A 26,845-nucleotide genomic window follows, 5' to 3' on the forward strand; every position below is an offset into this window, starting at 1 on the left:
CATCTCCCCCTGGCTCGTTCTTAACTCTCCGTCTCTCTCAAATAAATAAATAAAACCTTAAAAACAAAGAAACACTACCAATTTCTAGGTATTAATTTTGTATTCTACCACTTTACTAAATTCATTTATTTTTTCCCATAGTTTTTTTTTTAATGGAATCTTTTGAATTTTTTGTGTATAGTATTATGTTGTTTGCAAATAGTGACAATTTAACTTCTTCTTTACCAGTCTGGATGCCTTTTATTTCTTTTTCTTATCTGATTGCTGTGGCTAGGACCTCTAGTACTATGTTGAATAAAAGTGGTGAGAGTGGACATGTTTGTTTTGTTCCTGACCTTAGAGGGAAAGCTCTCAGTTTTTCACCATTGAGGATGATACTAGCTGTGGGTTTCTCATAGATGGCATTTATTATGTTGTGTTATGTTCATTTAACTCCATTTGGAGAGTTTTATCATGAATGGATGCTGTTGAATCTGGTCAAATGCATTTTTGCATCTATTGAGATGATCAAATGGTTTTTATCCTTTGTTTTGTTGATGTGGTGTATGATGTTGATTGATTTATGAATATTGAACCATCCTTTTAGAATGGGAATAAATTCCAGCTGATCATGGTGAATGATCTTTTTAATGTATTGTTGTATGAGGTTTACTAAAATTTTGTCAAGGATTTTCACCTCTATGTTCATCAGGGATATTAGCCTGCAGTTTTGTTATTTTGTGTTGTCTTTGATTTCATATCAGGTAGTGCTGACCTCATAGAATGTTTTTGGAAGCTTCCCTTCTTCTATTTTTTGGAATACTTTGAGAATAGATATTAACTCTTATTTAAATGTCTGGTAGAATTCCACTGACTGTTCATCTGGTTCTGGAGTATTTTTGGTAGTTTTTTGATCACTGATTCAATTTTGCTACTTATAATCAGTCTGTTCAGATTTTTTATTTCTTCCTGGTCCAGTGTTGGGAGGCTATATGTTTATAGGAATTTATCCATTTCTTCTAGGTTGTCCAGTTTGTTGACATATAATTTTTTACAGAATTTTCTTATAATCCTTTGTATTTCTGTGGGGTCAGTTGTTTCTTCTCTCTCTTGTTTCTGATTGTATTTATTTGGATCCTTTCTGCCTTGATGAGTCTGGCTCAAGGTTTGTCAATTTTGTTCATCTTTTCAAAGAACCAGCTCTTGTTTTCACTGATTTTCTCTATTGTTTTTTCAATCTCTATGATACTTGTTTCTGCTATGATCTGTATTATTTCCTCTCTTCTACCCACTTTGGGCTTTGTTCTCTTTTTCTAGATCCTTTAGGTGTAAGGTTAGATTGTTTATTTGAGCCTTTTCTTGTTTCCTGACTTAGGCCTGTATTACTAAATACTTCCCTCCTAGAACTATTTTGGCTGTGTCCCAAAGATTTTGGACTGTTGTATTTTCATTTTCATTTGTCTCTATGTAATTTTAAAATTTCTTTTTTGAGTTGTTGAGTTGGTGTTTAGTCTCTATGTGTTTGTATTTTTAACCTTTTTTTTTCTTGTGATGTATTTCTAGTTTCATATCATTGTGCAAATCAATGAGTCACTTGTAGATCCTCATCTGAAAACCCTCCCAAGTCTTTGAACCTTCACCACAAGGAGTTTTTCTTGTAGTGATTCTGGGTCTTGGTTGGTATCTGAACTGGTCCTTCCACTTTGAGTTCCTTTCCTTTGTGCCTCTGAGCAAATCAGCATATACCTTCTCCAGAGATTTTATGCTGCAGCTGATTTGAGTAATTCTATTTTTTTTAATTTTTATTTATTTACTTATGATAGTCACAGAGAGAGAGAGAGAGGCAGAGACACAGGCAGAGGGAGAAGCGGGCTCCATGCACCGGGAGCCCGATATGGGATTCGATCCCAGGTCTCCAGGATCGCGCCCTGGGCCAAAGGCAGGCGCCAAACCGCTGCGCCACCCAGGGATCCCTGATTTGAGTAATTCTAATTTAGTGAATCACCACCTCTGGTTCCATGGGTGTCTTCTTGGTGTCATTAGAAGCCAAAGCTGCAGGATAGCTTCCTGACTGATTTATTCCTTGGAGAGAGCAAGTGGGGAGTCAGGACCTAGAGTGGGTTGCCCAGAGATCCACTGTAGCCACAACTGCATCTCTCTCAAAATGTCAATCTTCTCAAATTTATTGAGGTTTGTTTTATGGCCCCATATGTGATCTATCCAATTCAGATCCTTTTAAAATGAGATCTATTTAGGGTATTTACCAGAAATGCTTATGTAGAAATGCTTCTGGATTGTAATCTGGCTTCTCCTTCATATCTAGAAAATTCTTTAATTCTCAGCAACTCAACATTCAGAGGGGCTTGCATCACCTTCAAGGTAAATCCATGGCTGTTCATGAATTAAGCCTGTTGCACCCACTCAGGTTGGGAACTCCTGCTCTATCATAGCATCTTTTTTTAAAAAAAAGATTTATTTATTTATTTATTTATTTATTTATTTATTTATTTATTTATTTATTTATTTATGAGAGAGCACTAGTGGGAGGGGCAGAGGGAGAGGAAAAGAGAATCCCAAGCAGATTCTGCGCTGAGTGCCAGATACAGGGCTTGATCTCAACAACTCTGGGATTCTGACCAGAGCCAGAACCAAGATTTGGTCCTTTAACCAACTGCACCACCCAGGCGCCCCTCTACCACATCATTTTTAATGGCTTTCTAATGATTTATTGTATGGATATACAATAATGTGTTTAATCCAGTGTCTTCTGTTGAGCATTTAAGATGATATATAATATCACTCTGCAATAAACATCCTTATAGTTAAATCTGTGCACATTTTCCTGGTTATTTCCTTAGGATAAATTCCTATAATCGGGCTAAGGATATGCCACATTTAAAAACTTTAAATTTGGCAGGAATTTTTAAGTTCTGTTTTACAAATAAAGTAAGGGTGTAGTGGTTTACAGATATGGATATTTATGTATGTATGTAGGCTGAGGTATAGTTTACATGTTATTTATTTATTTAAGATGTTATTTTAGTTTCAGATGTGCAACATGGTGATTTGGCAATTATGAGAAGTTTAATTACCATGTCCCCATATATGATAAGTGTAGTTTTCAGCTGTCCCCAGATAAAGTTATTAAAGTATTATTGACTAGGTTCCCTATGCTGTATTTTTCATCCTCATGACTTATTTATTTTGCAACTGGAAGTTTGTACTTCTTAATATCCTTTACCTATTTTGCTCATCCTCCTCACCAACCTCCTCTCTGGCAGCTACCAGTTTTTTCTCTGTATTTAAGAATCTTTTTTTGGGGGTTGCCTGGGTGGCTCAGTTGGTTAAGCATCTGCTTTCAGCTCAGGTCATGATCTTCAGGTCCTGGGATCGAGCCCCACATTGGACTCTCTGCTAGGTAGGGAGCCCATTTCTCCCTCTCTCTCTCTCTAGGCTCTCTTTCCCTCTCTCCCTCTCGATCTCTCTCAAAGAAAATCTTTTAAAAAAAGAATCCTTTTTTTTGGTTATTGTTTGTTCACTTGTTTTGTATTTTAAATTCCACATGTAAGTGAAATCATATGGTATTTGTCTTTCTCTTGTCTTAGCATAATATCCCCAGGTCCATCCATGTTGTTTCAAGTAGCAAGATTTCATTTATTTTTTTAATGGCTGAATAATGTTCCATTATGTATCTATCACCCCCCCCCCCTTTTAAAGGTTTATTTATTTTAAAGAGAGAGAGAGAGAGAGAGAGAGAGAAGGCAACAGAGAGGTAGGGGGAGAAGGAGAGATAATCTTAAGCAGACTCTGCCCTGATGTGGAACAAGGGACTCGGTCCCACAGCTTGAGCCAAAAGCAAAAGACAGATACTTAGCCAACTGAACCACCCAGGTACTCCTTGCATCTTCTTTATACCACACCTTCTTTGTCCATCCATCTATGGATATATCAAACCTTTTAATTTCATACAGGGCAGTTGTTAGATATTTGAGTGTTATCATTTGCTTGCCTCCTCAGAAGATTTCTGGGTTGGTCTGGCACATGAGGTACTCAATAAACCGATGACTGTTGGATGATATTGAATAGTAATAACAATCCTAGAACTTCAGAGGACTATATAGGTTTCAGAAACTTCATGACTGAGATTGTGCTCCTAATATTTATGGTTCTAGATAGAAATGGCTGTAGACCTCTGAGAAGATCCATGGCTTTTCTAAACCTTATGGCTATATAATTGTTAAAATGTTTGTTGCATTTTGTATGTGACTTTTTTTTTTTTTTTTTTTTTTTTTTTGAGAGGGAGCATCAAGGAGAGAGGAGAGGAAGAGAGAGAATCTTAAGGAGGCACCACGCCCAGAGCAGAGTCTGATGTGGGACTGGACCTCGCAGAGTCTGATGTGGGACTGGACCTCACAACACAGGGATCATGACCTGAACCAAAATCAAGAGTCAGATGGAGGCAGGGAAACCAGCAAAAGAGGAGAAAGAGACAGCTGGGCTCCACTGTTGATCTTTCTTTGTCTGACTCGTCCAGAGTTAAAATAAGCAAACATTTTTTGAATACCTACAAGGCACTGGTTAGACTGACTTGAGGAATTGGAGTTAAATGAATACTATTATATGATCAGACTCTGATTTACATCACACAAATATTTATATTTAGTTTTATATATCATAACAAGCTGTGCTGAGGGTTCTGTATAAAATAGTGGAAAAGAGTGACAGACAGGGTGTGGCTCTGCTTTTTCCCTAGCTGCCTGGTTTAATCTTCTAGGTCTGTGTCCTGACCATCAATCCACACTAACAATGCTTTGCTAAAGTGGAATTCAGATTCTATGTACACATACATTCACATTTTATATCTATCTTTATTGCGGGTTGATTCATTAAGGAAGATACGTGAATAAAGTTTTATGTATATTATGTATATTTAATTTCTGTAACAGGTTGAATATTCTTAGGTACCTAGGTGTTGTCAGATATGCTTTTCAGATTAAGTGGTTTGGGGTGGTCCTTTTTTTTGAAAATTACTTAAAATACTGTAATCTACCTTTTGGTATTCACAGCCAGGGAAATTACGGCATTTATGAAATGGCAGTCCCTTATTTTTCCTAGTAAAGACATCGGCCAAGAGCAAGCCGCAAGAAGCATGTGTGATGCACCTCGGATTACCTTTTGAATTGCCTTCACATCTGTTTAATTTCGTTTAAACACGGTGATAAGAAAACAAAACAAAAATCTCACAGCTCTCAATTTATTTCTCTATCTGGTAATAATTTTACACTCCGTAGCAGCTAGATTAAACAGTAGCAAACATGATCCATGATCTTGGAAAAAAGTAAATGTTGAGTATTTATTAAGAATCTATTATAGTGTCTTTGCGTGCAATCAAAACAGAAGGGGGTGTTATCAGTATTCAATCTGACACAATACTTAGGCTCTGATTAAAAAAAAGGGTCTTTGCCCTCAGTGGCTAAACATTACCATTCTCGTGACTGTACGTAGGCACGTTGCGAAAAAGCAGGAAATAAATCAGCATGCTATTTTCTTTCTCCGCAGCTCTAGGCATCTAACTTATTGAGGTCTGGCCATAAGGTGCAGTTTCCTTGTGTTCTGGGAGCCCAGCTGTGCTAACTGCCGGTCTTCCAGCTTCTTCTTGTGGACGCTCCTTGAGGTCAGGAAAAGGCTGAAATTTCCGCGGTCCCCAGGGACTGAGGCGACCCCGGTGTCACGCGGAAGAATTAAGAGCCGCCCCTCCGGGGGGGCTGGCAGCGTCCCGAGAGCGGGGGGACTGCTGGCAGCGGGGGTGCGCGCCCGCCCAGTGCCGGGAAACTGGGACCGTACGGGAAGGTGAAGCGCAGAGACTGGGGAGCCGCCCGCGAACCGCTTCGGTTCCGTCTGACGCCCAGGGGAGGAACGCGGCCTGCGGCGCGGGCCACCCACCGCCCTCGACTCCCGCCGCCGCCCCGCGCCCCCTCCGACCCCCAGCGCCTAACGCCTGCGCACGCTCCCCGAGTCCCATCCCCGCGCAGGCCCGCGCGCGCCCCGCCCTCCCCCCAGCGCGTGCCCACACGGCCCACGCGCACGCGCGCTCCGCCCTGCCTGCTGCCCGGCGCGCGCCGGCTGGCTGGCCCGGGCGTGCGGTGGGCGGGGCGCCGCGTTGACGTTGCCGGGATGCGGGCAGGTTCCGCCGCCGCCGCCGCCGCCGCCGCCGCCGCCTGCTCCACCGCCTCCTCTGCCGCCGCCGTCGTCGCCGTCGCCGTCGCCTCAGCCTCGCCTGCCGCCGGGGTTTGTATGAAAACACCGGGCGGTGGGCGGCGCGGAATCCGCTGTGCCTCCAGAAAGCAGCCGGTGGCGCTGCCGTCGCCGCGTCGGGTGCTGCGGCTCTGCCCAGTCCCTGCCAGCGCCCGGTCCTGACCCGGTGAGCGCCCCGCCGCCGCCTGCGCGTCCCGGCCGGCCGCCCCTCGGCTGCGGCTTTCCCGCCGCCCGCCGCCCCCCGCCCCCCGCCCCCGGCCGCGGCGTCCCGGCGACCGGAGAGGCCGGAAGGAGCGACCCCGGGCCCGCCGCGGTCTGCGTCCTGGGACCCTCCCGCCCGGCACCTGACAGGTTGTGTAACGCGTGTCTGGGGGGGAGGGAGTGGACCGGAGCTGGAGGGAGACCCCCGATGGTGTGGGGCTTTGGCTGGTTTCTGGAAAACGCCCCGCCCCGCCCCCACCCGCGGCCCCGCGGCGGCCCCCGCCTCAGCCCCGGCCGAGGGTCCCCGACGCAGTTTTCCGGCAGAGGCGGCCCCTGTGCCCTGCCCTTTCTGTGGGGCGGGCAGCGCTGGTGGCCGCGGTGCAGCGCGGACGGGGCGGAGGGGCGGCGGGCCGGGTCCTGGCCACCCGCCCCCCCCAGGTGCGCCCTGCTTTGCCGGGGGCTGCTGGGGTGTGACAGCGACGCTGGCCAGCTAGGTCTGCTTCATTTCAGGGGGCCGTTTGGCCTGAAGTGTGTTCTCTATTTACAACTTGTCGCCTTTTGGGTTTGATTAGAGCCTGAATCAGATCGCCCTAGATGACAGTGCAGAGTTTCCGTATAGCCTGCCTTTCTGAGTTGCGGGTTCCTAATTGCAAGTATTTCAAGGACTCCTGCAATCCCAACGCAAAGGCTTGCTCTTCTCTACGGTTCTTGTTTCTCCCTTGTGCCGGCGAAGGCTCTCTTGTCCAGTGCAATTTTGAATCGGTTAATTTCTGGGCGTTTTACCCATTGTAGAATGGAGTTGTTATACACCTTAGCATAATCGATGTGAATGTTGATAATTTAAAGGCCATTTCTTGTTTTGATATAGCTTGCTCAGTTCAGTGCTTGAAGGTCCAGCACTGCTGATGACTTAATGCGTTGTAACACTTAGCGGGATTTTTTTTTGGGGGGGGCAGTGTTAATTCTTTGTGAGTGTTTTGCTTTTTTTCAGGTGTTGAAAATTGTAGCAGTGTTTAATTATAATGCATGACAATTTGCAGTGAGAAAGGACATGATGCCTGTGTTGTGATCTTTATGTAAATCGAGTTATCACTTTCTTTAGTAACCTCTGAATTCTTTTTTTTTTTTTTTTTAAGATTTTATTTACTTATTCATGAGACACACACAGAGAAAGAGGCAGAGACACTGGCAGAGGGAGAAGCAGGCTCTACGCAGGGAGCCCAGTGTGGGACTGGATCCTGGGTCTCCAGGATCACGCCCTGGGCCGAAGGCAGGCGCCAAACCGCTGAGCCACCCAGGCGTCCCGTAACCTCTGAGTTCCTATAACTTGTCTTTTCCTGAGAAATCTCGGAAGTTATTTTTGTAGTTGTGTAATGGAATATTTTCAATTCAATAGGCTAAAAGCCAGTTTATTTAAGGCTCTTTAAAGGGTACCTATTTCAAAACATGTGCCAAATACTAATCAAAACCAAACAAAACCCTGGGAGATGTATTAGCATTTCCTATAATTGTCGTGATTGGTCCTGTAATTTCTGTGAGAGAGCGATGTCTTATCTACTCCTTATTTTCTTGTTGTAATATGACTTGTTCCGTTTCCCACTCCACCTCGCTTGACTTAGGTTCTACGATAAAGTTATAGGTTCATTTTTAATAACCTCAATTTCTGCCTTGAATTAATTGCTTCTACACTTAGAACTGCAGTCTCACTCCGAACTTTTAAAGAAAGGGAACTTACGAGTTCCTCTTGTTATTAGTCAACATTGCAAAACATTTAAGTGTTTAATGTAACGTAAGCTTTTGTAGAAGCAGTTTTTATAAAGCTTTGCCCATCGATTTGAGGCATTATTTTTCTCTTTGGAACAGTTTAGCTAGACTCCTATATAATCATGGTTTTTATCTTCAACAGCAGAGGGAAAAGAGACCTGAGACTTTTGAAATTACCTAATTTGTATTCGGTTCTACTTTTTGGAGTTTTCAATAAATCTCCACAGTATTCACCTTCCAAAATGTACTACTCTTGCTTGAGGTCGCTCAGTACCTGGAAGTTGAACAGTGTATCATTAGTAATGGATGAAGCTGTCAGAGGCCTCTCTGGAAGTTGGGAGCTTCCCTTAGGGAATGTTTTTTTTTTTTTTTTTTTATTTAAAGATTTATTTACTCATGAGAGACACAGAGAGAGAGAGAGAGAGAGAGAGAGGCAGAGACACAGGCAGAGGGAGAGGGAGAAGCAGGCTCCATGCAGGGAGCCCACGGGGGACTCGATCCCTGGACTCCAGGATCACGCCCCGGGCTGAAGGCGGGCGCTAAACCGCTGAGCCACCCAGGCTGCCCAGGGAATGGGTTTTGATGTGAACAACAGAAGTTGTTTGGATGAGGAATTTTAAATTTTATATATTATTATTGGTTACTGTGCCTGTGTTCTATAATGTAGTGGCTAGGGAGTTGGGCTTCAGAGCCAGCCCAGCTGGATTTGAATCCTGACTTTGCTTGAGGCAAGTTTTTTTATCTTCTTTGTGCTTCAGTTTTCTCAATTCCAAAAATGGGAGTAAGAATGGTTGTACCCTTAAGATCTTGAATATTAAAAGAGTTAATACACATAAAGTACTTAGCCCACAGTGCCTGGCATATAGTAATCAATCATTCAGTAAATATTGCTACTACTGCTCCTCCTCACTCTTCCAAGGGATCTAGCAAGCTGAAGAAGGACGTTAGGTCGATCGAGGATTATTACTGCAGAATAATTCCCCTGTGACCCATTCGCTCCTTTGGGGCTAAATGAGAGCTTAGTCTCACTATCCTGCCTTGGAAGCATGTAATTTAGTTTTAAATAGAACAGCTAGACCCTGAGCTGGGTGCCCTGAGATGCTGCTGGCAAAGTGCTGAAGTATCCCTGTTTGTCCCTTATGACAGAACCTTGGATTGTCTCCCTCATGGTGGTGGTGACTGCTATTTTAATCACCTGTTTTTGACTTTGTGATTGCATGTTTCTTTGTCATGTGCTGCTTTCAAAAATATTATCTATCAAACTATTAATAGGTTTAAGTTTATCTAATCAAGATATTGCATGATGTTTTCAGGACAGACAAAATCACTTTCATCTGTGCATTCTTTTGTTTTTTCTTTATTGGTGTTAGAGTGAGGATGGTTTTGATTTGACATTGTATTCCTTTTCAGCTCCTGTAATTTTTCTAGGAAAGATTTTTTTAAATTAATGATCTTTTTTTTTTATTTATTTTTTTTAAGTTTTTTATTTATTTATGATAGTCACAGAGAGAGAGAGGCAGAGGCATAGGCAGAGGGAGAAGCAGGCTCCATGCACCGGGAGCCCGATGTGGGATTCGATCCCGGGTCTCCAGGATCGCGCCCTGGGCCAAAGGCAGGCGCCAAACCGCTCCGCCACCCAGGGATCCCCTTAAATTAATGATCTTATGTACATTTTTGTACTTCTTGGTTTGCAGGGATCTGATATTAATTCTCCTTTAAATCAGTTATTTTCAAGCTTTTGATTTCAGGACTCTTTCACATTTTTATTGAAAAATAAGTATTTTTCAAAATGAATAAGGCAATGAGAAGAGTAGTTTTGTTTTACATTTTTGTAAATCTCTAATGTCTGGTTTAATAGAAATATCTGGATTCTTCTGTCTGCTGCTGCATTCAGTCTGTTGCAATGTTTTTTGGTTTGAAGTCTATAGAGGGAGAAATCCTGCCATACATAGCTAATGGCTGGAAAAGGGTGGGGGGTATTTTAATAGTCTCTTCATATGATAATGGATTTTCTTGTTTGGTGCTACATCACAGCTCAACATGTGTTGTTTTTTTTTAGTCATTTGCAGTATGGAATCTGAAATCATATCAGTGGGCTTTTTTCATAGTGTTATATTAAAATCCATTGGTCTGAACTTTGAATGGATCCTACATAACTGGATCCATTCCAGTTATGGAATAGATAAAATTCATAACTTGAATTTGTAACATCATGTTGCCGTCATTTATAAATATTGGTTCAGTTACTGCAGATCTTCCAAATGTTGACACATTTCATATGGTATTAAAAAATTACGTTTGTTAATATCACCAGTTATCCTATCAGAAACAAATTATTGGGGAGCTGTCCAGTTCCTGACATGATGGTACTTATGAGTTTTTCAGAAATCTGATTTTTGCTTTTGAAAGCTCAAATTTTATCATTGGCAAGAAATATGACTGTCAGTTGTTTCCTAGAAGTGCCAAGCAGATTTTGTTCTCTGAACGAACCTGTGCCAGAACACCTAAGTCTGAATAACCATAGTCGTTCTTTCAAGAAAAATGGTGTTTCATGAAAAAAAAGACTAGTGTAAACCCTCAGTTCAATCACACAAGTACTTTACCTTGAGACAGCCATCAATTATTGTCGTTTTATGTGGCCAGAAATGCTTCCTGTGTACTCACCATTTTGTCACATAGAATATTTATTTATTTATTTATTTATTTAAATTTTTTTTTTTAAAGATTTTATTTATTTATTCATGATAGTCACAGAGAGAGAGAGAGAGAGGCAGAGACACAGGCAGAGGGAGAAGCGGGCTCCATGCACCGGGAGCCCGACGTGGGATTCGATCCCGAGTCTCCAGGATCGCGCCCTGGGCCAAAGGCAGGCGCCAAACCGCTGCGCCACCCAGGGATCCCCACATAGAATATTTAAAAAGATGTATACTCAGGGACTGAGATTCAATAAAATTAATTTTTACTATTTGAAGGACATTCTTAAGTGAAAAAGGCTTTTTTTTTTTTTTTTTCAAATAGCTACTGGTACTTGATGGTGAAAAATATAATGATTAATGTTTGGTGCCAGTACCATAAGTTGTTCTAAGAGCCAGAAATGTTATACATCACTGCTTTTGTACCATTAGTATAAATGCTGATAAAGTTAAAAAGGTTAATGATATTTTAGTGTTATTATGAAAATAGTTTTGACCTTGTGGACCCCCTAAAAAGGTGTCAGGACCCCATGGACCACATTTAAGGGACTTTTGGTATAAGTCAGCAGATTCCTACCAGACTTTGGTAAGGAATGGACATGGTTGTGACAGTCATTAGTCTGTTTTTGCTTCAGACTTTTGGGTCCCAGTAAAGGCCCCCATTTTTTTTAAAGCACAATAAAGGTTATTCACAGAAAATTGAGCTTTTTAAGGGCTTTAGTCAGGTGCTAATACAGGGGAACTACAGTATTAGTAATCTGTAATAATTACACTATCTAAACAAGATATGGGAGTACATTTCCACACAAATGTTTAAGACTAATTTTGGGGGTTTTACATATTAGACAAAAATATTGAAGACATAGTGTGAAAAGCTCAATTGATACCCAGCTCTTAAGCTAAAATAAACATTTTAGCTTTCCTTCTTAATCTCTATTCATTTCTCACCGAATTCATGCTGAGGATCAACCATCCTAAGGAGAGGTACCCAGCACTTGCTATCTTTGCCTCACATCCTACCTTAGGAGGAAAATGATTTAAGACTATGAAGATTATAAGGGTGTACATGGGGAATAAAGATAATAAGGTTTATGAATGATTTTAGATAGAATGCTGGTAATAAAAATGTGAACACTACCTACATGTGATGCGTTTAATGAATTGAAAAGGATACTATATTTGACAAGAATTCTCCAGATTAATTTGTTACGGGCACTTTCTAGTTGCATGTAGATAGAAGTGATGACGGATAATGTAAGACAGCAAACCTCCTTGGTGAGGTTCTATTAATTACAAAGTGAGAGAATTTGACTCCCAGGGGATCTTGGAAGCTTCCTACAACTCAAGGGTTCTGGGTTTTTTTCTTTGCCTATTGAGAATGACCTTTTCATTTGTTAATTCCATCTTATTAATTTGAATTCATGTTTTCATTTGAAACTTATTTTTCCTAATTCTTAACATATTGATTTATATTCATGTATTTGGTTTGTATTTTGATTTAAAAAATTAACTTTTAAAATTATGGCTATATATATAATATAAAAATTACCATTTTAAACATTTTTAAGTTATAGGTTATCAGAATTAAGTACATTCACATTGTTGTGTGGCCATTACAACGTCCATCTTTAGATTTTTTTTTTTCTTGCAAAACCGAAACTTTGTACTGTTTAAACAGCTCATTTCCTTCTTCCCTGTAGCCCTTGGCGACCACCGTTCTACTTTCTCTCTGAATTTGACTGCTTTAAGTACCTTTTATGAATAGAATCATCAGGTATTGCCCTTTTGTGAGTGGCTATTTCATTTAGCATCGTCTTCAAGATTCATCCACGTAGCATGTGTCAGAATTTCCTTCTTTTAGGGCTGAATAATGTTCTATTTGTATATACCACATTTGTATAGTCATCTGTCAGTGGACCCTTGGGGTGCTTCTACCTTTTGGCCATTGTGAAAATGCTATGTACATGGGTGTACAAATCCTTTTTTGAGACCCTGCTTTCAGTTCTTTCGGATACATAATCAGAAGTGGAATTGTTGGGTCATATGGTAATTCTATTTTTAAGTTCTTGAGTCACAACCCTACTGTTTCTATAGCAGCTGCACCATTTTACATTCCCACCAACAGGGTATGAGGGTTCCAATATCTCCACATCCTTGTAAACACTTGTTTTCTGTGATAATTGGTCTTTTTTTTGGGCAGGGGTAGAATCATTCTAATGGGTGTGAGGTGGTAGGTATCACATTATGGTCTTGATTTGCATTCATGCTGCTGAATTTGGTTTGCTGCTATTTTGTTGATGATTTGGGAGTCAGTACGTTCATAAAGGATATTGTTCTGTAGTTTTTCTTGTCTTTGGTTTTGATATAAGGGCAGTGCTGGCCTTAGAATTAGTTAGGAAGTGTTCCCTTCAGTTGTTTGGAATAATTTGAGAAGGATTGATGTTTAAATGTTTTGTACAGTTCACTAGTGGGACAGTGAAATCTGGGACTTTGTTGGGAAGTTTTTGATTACTTCTCCAATCTCCTTAATAGTTACGAATCTATTCAGATTTTCTGTTTCTTTTTTTTTTGTTTTGTTTAGTTTTGCTATGTTTTGTGTTTTTTAGGAATTTGTCAATTTCATGTAGTTTACCCACTTTGTTGGTGCACATTTGTTCATAGTATTCATTTAAATCCTTTGTATTTCTGTAAAATCAGTAGTAAGGTCTTCCATTGCTTTCCTGATTTTAATAATTTGAATCTTTGTTTTTTCTTAAGCTTACGAAGGTTTATTAATTTCATTAATCTTTTTAAAGAGCCATTTTTTTAAAAAAGATTTTATTTATTCATGAGAGACACACAGAGAGAGAGAGAGAGAGGGGCAGAGACACAGGCATAGGGAGGAGCAGGCTCCCCACAGGGAGCCCTATGTGTACTCCATCCGGGGTCTCCAGGATCAGGCCCTGGGCCGAAGGCGGTGCTAAACTGCTTTGCCACCCTGGCTGCCTGTTGAAGAACCATTTTTTTGATTTGTGATTTTCTCTGTTATTTTTCTATTCTTTATCTCTGCTTTAATCATTATTTTCTTCTTTCTGCTAGCTTTGTGTCCTCCTTTTTCTAGTTCCTAAATTTGTAAAGTTGTTGATTTGAGATTATTATTATTATTATTTTTAGACTTTATTTTTATTTATTCATGAGAGACACAAGAGACAGAGAGGCAGAGGCAGAGATCTAGGTAGAGGGAGAAGCAGGCTCCTTGGGGAACCCAGTGCAGGACTCTCTTCTGGGACTCTGGGATCATGCCTTGAGCTGAAGGAAGACAGGAAGACGCTCAATCACTGAGCCACCCAGATATCCCAAGATCTCTATTTTCTAAATGTATTTATAGCTGTAAACTTCCCTCCTAGCACCACTTTCTCTGCATCCCATAAATTTTGGTATGTTTTATTTTCATTTGTCTCATTTCCCTTGTGATCTTTTCTTTGACCTATTGTTTGTTAAGGAGTATGTTAATTTCCACAAATATGTGAATTTTCCAGTTTTATTTGTTTATTTGTTTGTTTATTTATTTATTTATTTATGAGAGAGAGAGAGGCAGAGGCAGAGACACAGGAGGAGGGAGAAGCAGGCTCCATGCCGGGAGTGGGACGGGACTCAATCCTGGAACTCCAGGATCACGCCCTGGGCCAAAGGCAGGCGCCAAACCGCTGAGCCACCCACGGATCCCCCAGTTTTCCTTTTCACATTTATTTCTAACTTCATTCTGTTGTGAAGATACTTTGTATAATATCTTTTAAAATCTGTTGAGACCCAATTTGTGGCCTAAAAAATGGAAAATGTCTCATGTGCACTTGAGAAGAACATATATATTGCTGTTAGGTAATGTTTTATATTTGTCTGTTATCTCTGATTGGTTTATAGTGTTGTTCAAATCCTCTATTTCCTTATTAACTTATGTCTGGTTGTTCTATCCATTACTGACACTGGGTATTAAAGTCTCCAACAATTATTGTAGAAGTATTTTTCCCTTTAATTCTGTCAGTATTTGCTTACTATATTTGGTGGTCTGTTATTAGGTATGTGAATGTTTATAATTGTTATATCTTCATGCTCTCTTGAACCTTTTATTAATAAATGGTGTCCTTTGTCTCTTGTAATCTTTTCCAATTTAAAGTCTATTTGTCTGATGTTAGTATAGCCATCCCTATCGCTTTTGGTTACTATTTGCAAGGAATATCTTTTCCTATCTTTTTACTTTCAGCCTATTTGTGCCTTTATATCTAAATGAATCTCTTGTACAGAGTATGTTATTGATTATGTTTTTTAAAACCATTCTGCCAATCGCTGCCTTTTGAGTGGAGGTTTTAAGCCATTTACATTTAAAGTAATTACTGATAAGGAGGAACTTTTGTTATTTTGCTGTTTATTTTTTATATGCCTTATGACTTTTTGAGTCCCTCATATCTTCTATATTCTGATTTTTATTCGAGCTGACTTTGACTATGATACTTAAAACACAAAAGAAACCATTTTAATTGGTCAGTCATAAGTTAGAGGCAATGAAAATATGTGTTTCAGGGTAAGAATTTTAATTTCAAATATCACCTATATAGACAGGAATTTTGGCATTTGTTTAAGTTTAAAAATAGTTGGAATCTGAGTTGAGGGAAGCATTGTATTAAAGAAATTATTATTATTTAGTTAGATCGAAGTGTGGTGCGATTCTGTTCCCCCAACAGTAAAACCTTATTATTTGAAGTATAAATAAAGCATCACATAGCAAAACAAATTGGACCTTGTGTAAGTGGAGAAACATCTTTGTGCAGTAGCGTGTGAACTATTCAAACTTGTGTTTTTAATGAGGATGCCTGCTAAAGGAAGGTAACAGGTATAATAATCTTTAGGTTTAGTCTTACCCACAGTTTTTTTGATAAAATTAATCACAATAATGTAGGTGGAATAAATTTGCCTGTTTGCAGATTGGGCTAGACATAAAGTACAGTTGACCCCTGAACAACATGGGTTTGAAAGGTGTGGGTCCACTTATCTGCATATTTTGTTTTGATAAATACAGTACAGTTCTATAAGTGTATTTTCTGTTCCTTATGATTTTAATGTTTTTTTCTTTAGCTTCTGTGTTATAAGAATACAGTATTTAATAAAAATAACACAAAATATGTGTAACTTTATTGTAAGAATATGGTATATAATACATATAACAGAGTGTATGTTGGCTGTTTACATTATTGGTAAGATTTCTGGTCAATAGTAGGCTATTTATAGTTCAATTTTGGGGGAGTTAAAAAGTTTTATGTGGATTTTTGAGTGCATAAGGGTCTGTGTTTGCTGTAACCCCGTGTTGTTTTCATTCATCTATAATCATTGAATGTTATTTGAATAAGGTAACTGGATGAAAATGCATACCTTAATAATAGTAATTTAGAGTAGGTTAATGTTTATGGATGTATAGATTAGTATATGCAGACTGTGTCCAACATATATATTTTTCCTCTTAATTTAAATGAAAATCATCTTTATACACTTTTTGCTGGGAATGTTATTCCTCTGTCTTAGACAGCAGGTATTATATACCTCTTTTTCTTAAAGTTTCTCACTTTTCCTTCAGGGTTGCTAAGGGTATGGTCATATTATTTGGGATGTTTCTTATTCAGTAATCAAAACTTAAATTTTCCATCACATTGACATGACTGGTGGGGGGCAATAGTAGCTTCTTTATGTTCTTAAGAAGTGATTTCTTCTTTTCAGATCTTGAAACAATTAGAGAAAGCTGACCAAAGATGATGCCTCTTCAATGTACTTGTTTCCCAATTCCCCACAGTAGAACCAACTACTCAGTTCTTCTTTAATTGTAGTCTTTCCTTAGTTGTCCACATTCACTCCAACAAGACGTCTAATTTTTAACAGCAGAGGTAATCGTTGTTGACTAGAGCAATGTTTCCCCGAAGTTTTTAAACAGTAGAAGCTTTTTGCCTAATGATACCTTGTAGGGAGGCCCAATTGTGAACAGATTAAAGTACAATAGTGAAAAGTTTTGGTTGAATGGGAACAGGACCAAGTTGTTTAAACAAAGCAAGTCAGAAGGGAATTGCTTCCTCAGATTGTATTTAAAAGATTCAGGTTGGACTTTAGGGTATGAATAGTGTATATTTCTTTGCATTTTTCTTTTTCTTTTTTTTTTCTTTTAAGCAGCTTTGAAATAAACTAAAAACCGTGTATATTTGAAGTATTTATATATTTAGAATTTGCAATCTTAATTTTAGGGTGTTTGTGAATTTCTTTCATGCCTCATGTGGGGAATGAAAATTAGGACCGCTTACATTATGAAGTTTAATGCCTTGTGTGTGTATGCATGCTTACTGAGTTGGCTGATGAGCTTTATTTTAGGCTTACACCAGTGAGAGCTGAGTTTTAGTTTTGATTACCTGGGCTCTAGATGTAGCACTGGTTGAGAGGAAAAGATCAGGAGAATCCAAAAAAATCCAGAAAACCCAACATTTTTACTTTTCTTGAGCTAGAAATTACTTGGTTTTCTTTATGTGTGGGCTAGGTTGACCAGGTTGATATTGCTTGCATGATTTCCTGCTAAGGTCAAATTCCCACGTTTAATTCTAGTTCAGGTAATCTTTAAATATATAAAGGTCAAATATAAGTACCTTTCCTCACTTCGGGAAATGTGTACTGTGGATTTTTATGTACAGCACAGCAGGGTTATTATTATTATTTTTAAGCCTCTGTTTGATAAATAACTTAGAATAAATTTCCTAAAGACCCAGGTTGGGGGCAGCCCTGGTGGCACGGTGGTTTAGCGTCGCCTGCAGCCCAGGGTGTGATCCTGGAGACCCGGGATCAAGTCCCACTTCGGGCTCCCTGCATGGAGCCTGCTTCTCCCTCTGCCTGTGTCTCTGTCTCTCTCTCTCTGAATAAATAAATAAATAAATAAATAAATAAATAAATAAATAAAAGACCCAGGTCGGTCAGTAGTTTCACTTTTGTGTAAAAGAATATTATATTCTATCATGGGAATCAGGTGCTGAACTACAGAGGGTGTAAGCCCCTGACCCTAATTTAAGGATGGATTGAATTAGAAAGTTCTGGTGTAAACTAGTTTTTTTTTGTTTTTTTTTTTAACAGCTTTATTGATATATAACTCACATACTGTACAATTTTCATTTTACAATATTGCAATTCAGTGCCCTTTAGTAAATTCAGAGTTGTGCAACTGATGTAGTTTTTGGAATGTTGGTGTTGGTGGGGTCTGGAGATGATGGCCAAGAAAGAATTCTTCATGCAAAATGGTGGTTTTATTAAAGCACGGGGATCCTAGGCAGAAAGAGCTGTTGACGCTTCTACCTGCTTCTACCTGCTGCTCTGGGGAACTGCTTATATACTTTGGGATTAGGGGAAATAAAGATAAGGGAAATTCTGAAAGGACTTTCATATGCTAAAGTAGACTCACAGAATCCTGGAGGAATGTTACAATCAGCCTATCTCAAGTATTTGGCAATGGGCTACATGACATTTAATTTCATCTACATTTCCTTCTGCCTTTGTTTCCCACATAACAAGGATAACCACAGTGAATTTTAGAACATTTTTATAGCTCTAAAAAGAAACCCCACATTCTTTTAGTGTGTCTCCCCTTCCCCATCCATTCTCTTCTAGTCCTAGATAACCATTAATCTGCTCTCTGTCTCTGTAGAATCTGGATGTTTCCTATAAATGGAATCATATAATGATGTGGTTTTTCATGATTGAAAACTTCTAGCACATATCAGTACTCTATTTTTTTTTTATCACTGAATAATATTCCATTATATGGCTATACCACATTTTATTTATCCATTCTTCTGTTGGTAGACATTTGGGTTATTTCCAGTTTTTGGTTATGAATAATGCTGTTACAAACATTTGTGTACAAATTTTTGTGTGGATATAAGTTTTCATTTCTTTGGGTATATACTTAGAAATGGGATAGCTGAATCACATGGTCACTTTATGTTTAACCTTTTGAGGAACTGCTAGATTGTTTTCAAGGCAGCTGTACCATTTTATATTCCCATCAGCAATGTGTAAGAGTTCTAGTTTCTCACATCCTTGCTAACACTTATTATTGTCTGTATTTTTTAAATTATAGCCATTCTAGTGGGTGTGAAGTGGTATCTCCTTGCAGACTAAATTTTTAAATAGTGATTAAGCATAACAGGAATGATAGTACTCTGAGGTGGAGTTAATATTACAATTAAAGTATTTAATATCTTGATCTAGGAATTCAATCATCAGAAGCCATTCTTAACCCTGGCTGTGCATAATTACTATCACTGATTTAAAAACTGATGTCATAGATTTATCTAATCTCTGAATATATTGTATAATTTTTTCCCACAAAATTCTTTAATTTTAAAGTCTGAGTTGCAGAGAACAGATTTCACTCTAGATACCTTATTTAGGGTATTAAATAGTTTAAAGAATTGTTGGGATGTGTCTGTCTGGGTCCAATCAGGAAATAGAAACCACACGGTAACTTAACAGGGAAAAATTAATGTAAAAATCCATTGACTGTAAGAGGCTTTATCAGCAAGAAATAAAGATAACTCTGAAGAATAGAGGAATAGCTGATACGAAAACCAGTCACTACTTCTAGGGCTGAGTTAGAAGGGCTTCTCCCCTCGTTGAAGAGTTGTTGGATAGGGCAAGGTCAAAGTTGGCAGGGGCAGGGTCAAGGTGAGTAGGTGTGGTATGACAGTAGTGGAATTTGCTGAATGTTTGCCCTCTAGGGTACCAGAGAAAGCTGTTCATAGGCAGAGGTCTCACCAGAAGTACCCTGCTACAAAACAACTTAGACTCCTGTTGGGGAAGCTGCATGCACAGCAGGAGCCTGGTGCTATTGAAGCCATCCTTGTTGCAGGAATGGGTCCCAGAGAAGCCTTGCCTGCCGAAGCCAAGTGAATACACTGGAAGTAAAATCTTTTTCCTTTGCACTGTCTTTCCAGTGCCCTCTTGATAAAGCTTAGTATCTTGCCAGCTGGCAAAGAAATTAGTATTTTAAGGGCACAAATTCATTTTCACAGAGCAGGCAAAATGGGTGAATTTGAAGATGAGGGGCAACATTATCTGGCACAGATTTTAAGTGGTTTACAGAATTGTTTGGAGATTTAAAGAAAGAGAGTCTAGGTTGAGCCTTAAGCAACAACTCCCAAACCTCTACATAAAATTGAGAAACCAAGGGAGATATTGTCTCTTTTATGATGAAGAGACCTCTGTTCTGTGAAATTGCTTCTAGACCTTCATTGCTAGAACTGCACTGATCTTTTAAAATCATGCAACACAACTGGGGATGCTTGCAACTCTCGGCATCTGGCTCGGCTTCTTTCAAAATGTCTGTTCGTGAAATTCTCTGCAAAATCTACTTAGAGGGTAATCACTGCACACCTCTCAGTGTGTACAGGTTGGTCAAAACGTGCACCAATTTTGATGCTGAGTGTGATGCTTTGAACACTGAAATAGCCATCAAGACCAAATGCATGGATGAGGTCACTACTGTTATTTTGACCAACTGCAGCAATGAAAAGAGACTGGAATTACAACAGAAAATATGTACGGTTACAGGTCAGGCCATTCTAGCCCTAAGTACCAAGCCAGTGACCAAGGTGCATATATATATTTCAAGAAATGTACTTTTTCTTTGTGATACATGAAGACTTCTAAAGGGCAGGGTCCAGAGCAGAGGCCCTTCTTGCTCAGTTGGAGGTAGTGCCCCTATGTTGTTTCCTGTCCTTAACTACAAACAAAATTATGATAAATGTTCTCATTTTCATCTCTTTAAGGGTCTGTGAAGAGTATCTCTGAAATACAAACTCAGGAGTCAAATTGTTGGGATATAAAGTATTAAACTTTTTAAAAAAAGATTTTATTTATTTATTCATGAGACACACACACACACACACACACACACACACACTAAGGGAGAGGCAGAGAGAGAAGCAGGCTCCATACAGGGAGCCTGATGTGGGACTCGATCCCGGGTCTCCAGGATCACGCCCTGGGCCGAAGGCGGCGCTAAACCACTGAGCCACCCAGGCTGCCCAGTATTAAACATTTTTAATTTCACTGGAATATTGTTTACTCTCTAGAACAAGCTATATTAGCTTATACTCCCTTCTGAAATAAAGATTTTCCCTCTTATTCCATGCAAATATGTCATTTTCAAAACCAAAATGATTCTTTTACTTATTGTTTCACAGTTTGAACTCCTCATTTGTCTAGTTTGATACTGATCCATTAGGCAAGATCTTTTAGGCAAGATCGTCTAACCATTAACCACACTGTTGTACCAGCATCTGAGTCATATTTCTGCATTGTTCATTCAGTTAATATATTTGTCCAGAGCACAGACTTTATTTATTTTTAAAAAGATTTTATTTATTTATTCATGAGAGACACAGGTAGAGGGAGCAACAGTCTCCATGCAGGGAGCCCGATGTGGGAGAATCTGGGACCACGGGATAACGCCCTGAGCCTAAGGCAGGTGCTCAACCGCTGAGCCACCCAGGTGCCCCAGAGCACAGATTTTAACAAAATGTTTAAGAACTGTTCCAAGCATTGGGGGACCCCGAGACAAATGAGGCTTAATGCTTTACATTCAAGGACCTTAGAGTCTGAAGATGTTATATGAAAACTATTCTAAAAGTTCTCAGAAGTCAAGATTTACTGTCATTTTCACTTGTTCTTTTACAAATTAATTCATTCTATCAAAAGAAAGCAAGCTAGGAAAATCTGAAAATACATGTCCCTAGCGAACTCTTCTAATAATGTGTTTACTTGGTAAGAGCACATAAATGAGACTTTGAATAACCCTTTCCTGAATTCTTATTGACATGCTGGAGAGCATCAAGAAGGAGGTCAAAGACCTGGAAAATGCTTCCTGAACCTGGTCCAGTACATTCAGAACTAGCCCCTGTATTTTGCTGACCAATTGTAAGACTCCACGAAGGGCAAAGGGACTCATGATAAAGTCCTGATTAAATCTAAAAAAAAGTTTTTAAGTAATCTCTGCACCCAACATGGAGCTCAAACTTACTATCCTAAGATCAAGAGTCATGCTCTACTGACTGACTGAGCCAACCAGGTGCCCCCATAAAGTCCTGATTAGAGTCATGGTCTCTTACAGTGAAGTGGACGTAGTGAAAATTAGGCCCAAGTTCAAGAGAAAGTATGGCAAGCCCCTGTAGGACTGCTTCCACCAAGACTCCAAAGGCTACTACCTGCAAGTGCTGCTGTCTTACGTGGTGGGGATGACGGAGGCCCACCATGGCACGAGCCTCCAGGAGTGGTGCCCCTTTGTTTCCACCTAACAGTTCCAGAAAATAGTTCATGACCAACAGTCCCCTTGTGCTCATCCCTGCGAGGATGGTGTCAGCATTGCTCCCTTATCTAATTTCAGTTGCCTAAGCATGGCTGGCCTCTCATGTCTAGTCTCTCCTGTTAGCCAAAGAAACGAAAATTCCAAGGAGTTGAAAGTGTAATCTGTGATGTGAAACAACTCATCTCTTGTGTACTGTGTCATAAACAGATGAATTCACTGCATTTTTACTTATTAAAAATAAAATCAGGAAACTAGTGGTCAGGCGGCTGTGGTGGTCAGGAATGTTCTGCTATATTTACTAGCTATAGCGCCACAGTGGATCAGGACCTGCTATGGTCTGCACCAGCCCTGCCTACTGGCCTTTCTCTTTCTTTTTGCCCTGAAGGTTCATGAAATAATTTTCAGGTCTCAGGGAATTCCGGAAAATAAAAATTAGAACATTTGTAGCTATGATATTAGTGTGAAGAGAAAGTTTAGATATGATTGTTTTTTGATCACCAATTCATTGGTGAAGGAGTGATCTGTCTTAAATAGTATGAGATGTCTCCTACCAGACATTGCCCAGATGATATTAACAACAGTTTATTAGTAATATATTCACAACTGTGGAGAGGTTGCACTTGGGAATAGAGTGAACCAGTCCCTGTGGCCATGGCAGGCAGGCTTTGTAATAACAAGGGGATGAAGTAACAAAAGGACTGCCCTCATGGGAGGATGTGATTAGTTTGAATCATTCTCAGGGCTGGCAGTGTACTGACAGCTTGAGGACTGAGAGTAGCTGATAAAGCTGATGGTGGAACTAGCTGGGTGAAGAGTCTTTTCTGCTAGATGGGAGTACATGTGATGAGACATTAGGCCTTTGGGGCCCTGTGAGTCTTCAAAGCTGGTGGGGCAGCACTTGAAATTTTAGGTCTATGTAATAATACTCCAGTAGTGATTGCTAATGCTCTTCTGAAAGAGAGTATTTTCCTGTGCATTTTTAAATTTTTGACATTTAATTAGTCTGCTGTTGCATGTCGATCTCTATCCCCATAAAGGATATAAACTTGAATATGAGGGCACCTGGGTGACTCAGTCCGTTAAGTGTCTGCCTTCAGCTCAGTCATGATCCCTGCGTCCTGGGATTGATCCCACATAGGGCTCTCTGCTCAGTGGGAAGTCTGCTTTTCCCTCTCCATCTGCCTCTCCCCTGTGTGCATGCACATTCTCTCTCTCTCTCTCACTCTCCCTCTCTGTCTCAAAAAAACAACCCTCTAATGTGAGCAATGCGGGTAGGAAAAACAGGTTTTCCATTTCTTAAATTTTCCACTTTATTTTTTTACTTTATGTAAGTACACTTAGTCTTAACCACAGGTTTTTATTGCACAAAATATTAGTAAATTATGGCTTGTGGTATATGATATGTATAGGGTTAGTTTTATTTTTCTTTATTTAAAATACACAATAGACTTTAATGAACCTTACTTGAGTAGCAAACAGGTGGTTAAACTTAGCTTACCATTCTGGAAACTAATCTTTTTCCTTTTCATGATTTTAAAAATCTCATATTGTGAAGATTATAAATTTCTACTAAGTAACTGACTTAAGCTAAAATGGGATTCAATATTTTTAAAGATAGAATGGATAGATTTTGATTTAAGTAAATAATGTAAACTAATTTCTAAAAATCATTTATTGGAGGGGCAAGATGGCGGAAGAGTAGGGTCCCCAAATCCCCTGTCCCCACCAAATTACCTAGATAACCTTCCAATCATCTTGAAAATCTACGAATTCGGCCTGAGATTTAAAGAGAGAACAGCTGGAATGCTACAGTGAGAAGAGTTCGCGCTTCTGTCAAGGTAGGAAGAGGGGGAGGAGCCGGGCTGAGGCCGGGGCGATTGTCCCCAGGACAGGAGAGCCCCGTCCCGGAGAAGCAGGAGCTGCACCAACCTTCCCAGGCGGAAAGGCCTCGCAGGGAGTTAGAGCAGAACCTCAGGAGGGCGGGGATGCCCTCAGGCTCCCTGGGACACTAATAGGCACCTGCACCCTGGGAGAGTGCACCGAGCTCCCTAAAGAGCTGCAGCGCGCAAGGCTGGACCCGGAGCAGCTCGGAGGGCTCGGGCGGCGGCTCCTCGGAGGGCGCTGCACCAGGGAGTGCGAATCCAACAGTGCAGGCAGGCCCCGGAGCACAGGGCGCCGGGACACAGCTCAGGATCCGGCCTCCCCCCGGGATAGGCAGAGGCCAGGAGGGCCCAGGACAGCAAGGACGCTCCTGCCCCGATCTGAGCAGATCAGCGGCCCCGCCCCCGGAGCTTCCAGGCCCTGCAGACCGAGAGCTCTGTAGTTCCTGCGGGAACTGAATCCAGGGCTCCAGAGCTGGCCCGGTCACTGCGGTTGTTCCTCCTGGGGCCTCACGGGGTAAACAACCCCCACTGAGCCCTGCACCAGGCAGGGGGCAGAGCAGCTCCCCCAAGTGCTAACACCTGAAAATCAGCACAACAGGCCCCTCCCCCAGAAGACCAACTAGACGGACAAGTTCCAGGGGAAGTCAAGGGACTTAAAGTATACAGGAACAGAAGATACTCCCCCGTGTTCTTTTTTTTTTTTTCCTTTTGATTTCTGTTTGCTTCCTCCACCTTTTTTTCCCTTTCTTTCTTTTTCTTTCTCTTTTTCTTCCTTTATTTCTTTTTCTCTTTTCTTTCCTTCTTTCTCTCCTCTCTTTTTCTCCTTTTCCCAGTACAACTTGTTTTTGGCCACTCTGCACTGAGCAAAATGACTAGAAGGAAAACCTCACCTCAAAAGAAAGAATCAGAAAAACATTGTGTCCTCTCTCCCACAGAGTTACAAAATCTGGATTACAATTCAATGTCAGAAAGCCAATTCAGAAGCACTATTATACAGCTACTGGTGGCTCTAGAAAAAAGCATAAAGGACTCCAGAGACTTTATGACTGCAGAATTTAGATCCAACCAGGCAGAAATTAAAAATCAATTGAATGAGGGATCCCTGGGTGGCGCAGCGGTTTGGCACCTGTCTTTGGCCCAGGGCGCGATCCTGGAGATCCGGGATCAAATCCCACGTCAGGCTCCCGGTGCATGGAGCCTGCTTCTCCCTCTGCCTGTGTCTCTGCCTCTCTCTCTCTCACTGTGTGCCTATCATGAATAAATAAAAATTAAAAAAAAAAATCAATTGAATGAGATGCAATCCAAACTAGAAGACCTAACGACGAGGGTTAACGAGGTGGAAGAACCAGTGAGTGACATAGAAGACAAGTTGATGGCAAAGAGGGAAACTGAGGAAAAAAGAGACAATTAGAAGACCATGAAGATAGATTAAGGGAAATAAACGACAGCCTGAGGAAGAAAAACCTACGTTTAATTGGGGTTCCCAGGGGCGCCGAAAGGGACAGAGGTGCAGAATATGTATTTGAACAAATCATAGCTGAAAACTTTCCTAATCTGGGAAGGGAAACAGGCATTCAGATCCAGGAGATAGAGAGATCCCCCCGTAAAATCAATAAAAACCGTTCAACACCTGGGAAATACACTCTGGGTGTATACCTTGTTTCCAGTGGAAGGGGAGGAGGGCAGGGGGTGGGGGTGAATGGGTGCAGGGCACTGAGGGGGGCACTTGACGGGATGATCACTGGGTGTTATTCTGTATGTTGGTAAATTGAACACCAATAAAAAATAGATTTATTAAAAAAAAAATAAAAATCATTTATTGTGGTAAAACATACCTAACATAAAACTTGTCCTTTTAACCATTTTTATGCTTTTGATTCAGTGACATTAATTACATTCACAAAGTTGTATAGTCATCACCAGTATTTCCAAAATTTTTTGTCACTGCAAACAGACACTTTGTAATTTTTTAAAAAATTATTTATTTATTTATTTATTTATTTATTTATTTATTTATTTATGAATGATAGTCACACAGTGAGAGAGAGAGGCAGAGACACAGGCAGAGGGAGAAGCAGGCTCCATGCACCGGGAGCCCGATGTGGGATTCGATCCTGGGTCTCCAGGACCGTGCCCTGGGCCAAAGGCAGGCGCCAAACCGCTGCGCCACCCAGGGATCCCAGACACTTTGTAATTATTAATAGACTATGACTATTTCCTTTTGCCCTCCAGCCCCTGGTAATTTCTAATCTACTTTTATCTCTATGAATTTGCCTATTCTAGATATTTCATATAGGTAGAAGCATATAATATTTGTTACTTTGTTTCAGGCTTATTTCACTTAACAATGTTTTCATGGTTCATGTTAATAGCATGTATCAGAACTTCATTCCTTTTTATGGCTGAATAATATTCCATTGTATGTATTACATACCACATTTTGTCTGTTCATCTGTTATAGACGCTTGGATTGTTTCTACATTTGGCTTTTGTGGTTAATGCTTCTGTGAATATTAATGTAAAATTAGCTGTTCAAGTCCCTGTTTTAAATTCTTTTGGGTGTATACTTAGCAGTAGAATTGCTAGGTATTCTGTATTTAGGTTTTTGAGAAGCTGCCAAACTGTTTTCTACAGTGGTTGCACCATTTTATGTTCCCACCATCAGTGAATGACAGTTTCAGTTTACATTTTCAACTCTTGTTTGAAAA

At 40.3% G+C, this 26,845-nt stretch overlaps 1 protein-coding gene and 1 long non-coding RNA gene across 9 annotated transcripts in view; one reads left to right on the top strand and one right to left on the bottom strand.

Moving 5' to 3' along the window:
* LOC144318086 (uncharacterized) overlaps positions 1-5,956 on the bottom strand; it is an 84,210-nt gene extending 78,254 nt beyond the window's left edge. For all 5 annotated transcript variants that reach the window (XR_013383947.1, XR_013383944.1, XR_013383942.1 and 2 more), the window contains exon 1: positions 5,464-5,956. This is a non-coding gene — a long non-coding RNA (uncharacterized LOC144318086). The remainder of the gene's footprint in view (positions 1-5,463) is intronic.
* Positions 5,957-6,197: 241 nt separating this feature from the next.
* Positions 6,198-26,845, top strand: part of AGTPBP1 (ATP/GTP binding carboxypeptidase 1) — a 174,851-nt gene continuing 154,203 nt past the window's right edge. For all 4 annotated transcript variants that reach the window (XM_077904934.1, XM_077904928.1, XM_077904937.1 and 1 more), the window contains exon 1: positions 6,198-6,400. The gene's annotated coding sequence lies outside the window, so the exon portion shown is untranslated. The remainder of the gene's footprint in view (positions 6,401-26,845) is intronic.

The sequence above is a fragment of the Canis aureus genome, chromosome 1 (genome assembly GCF_053574225.1).
Source record: "Canis aureus isolate CA01 chromosome 1, VMU_Caureus_v.1.0, whole genome shotgun sequence".
In the NCBI taxonomy this organism is placed as follows: domain Eukaryota; kingdom Metazoa; phylum Chordata; class Mammalia; order Carnivora; family Canidae; genus Canis; species Canis aureus.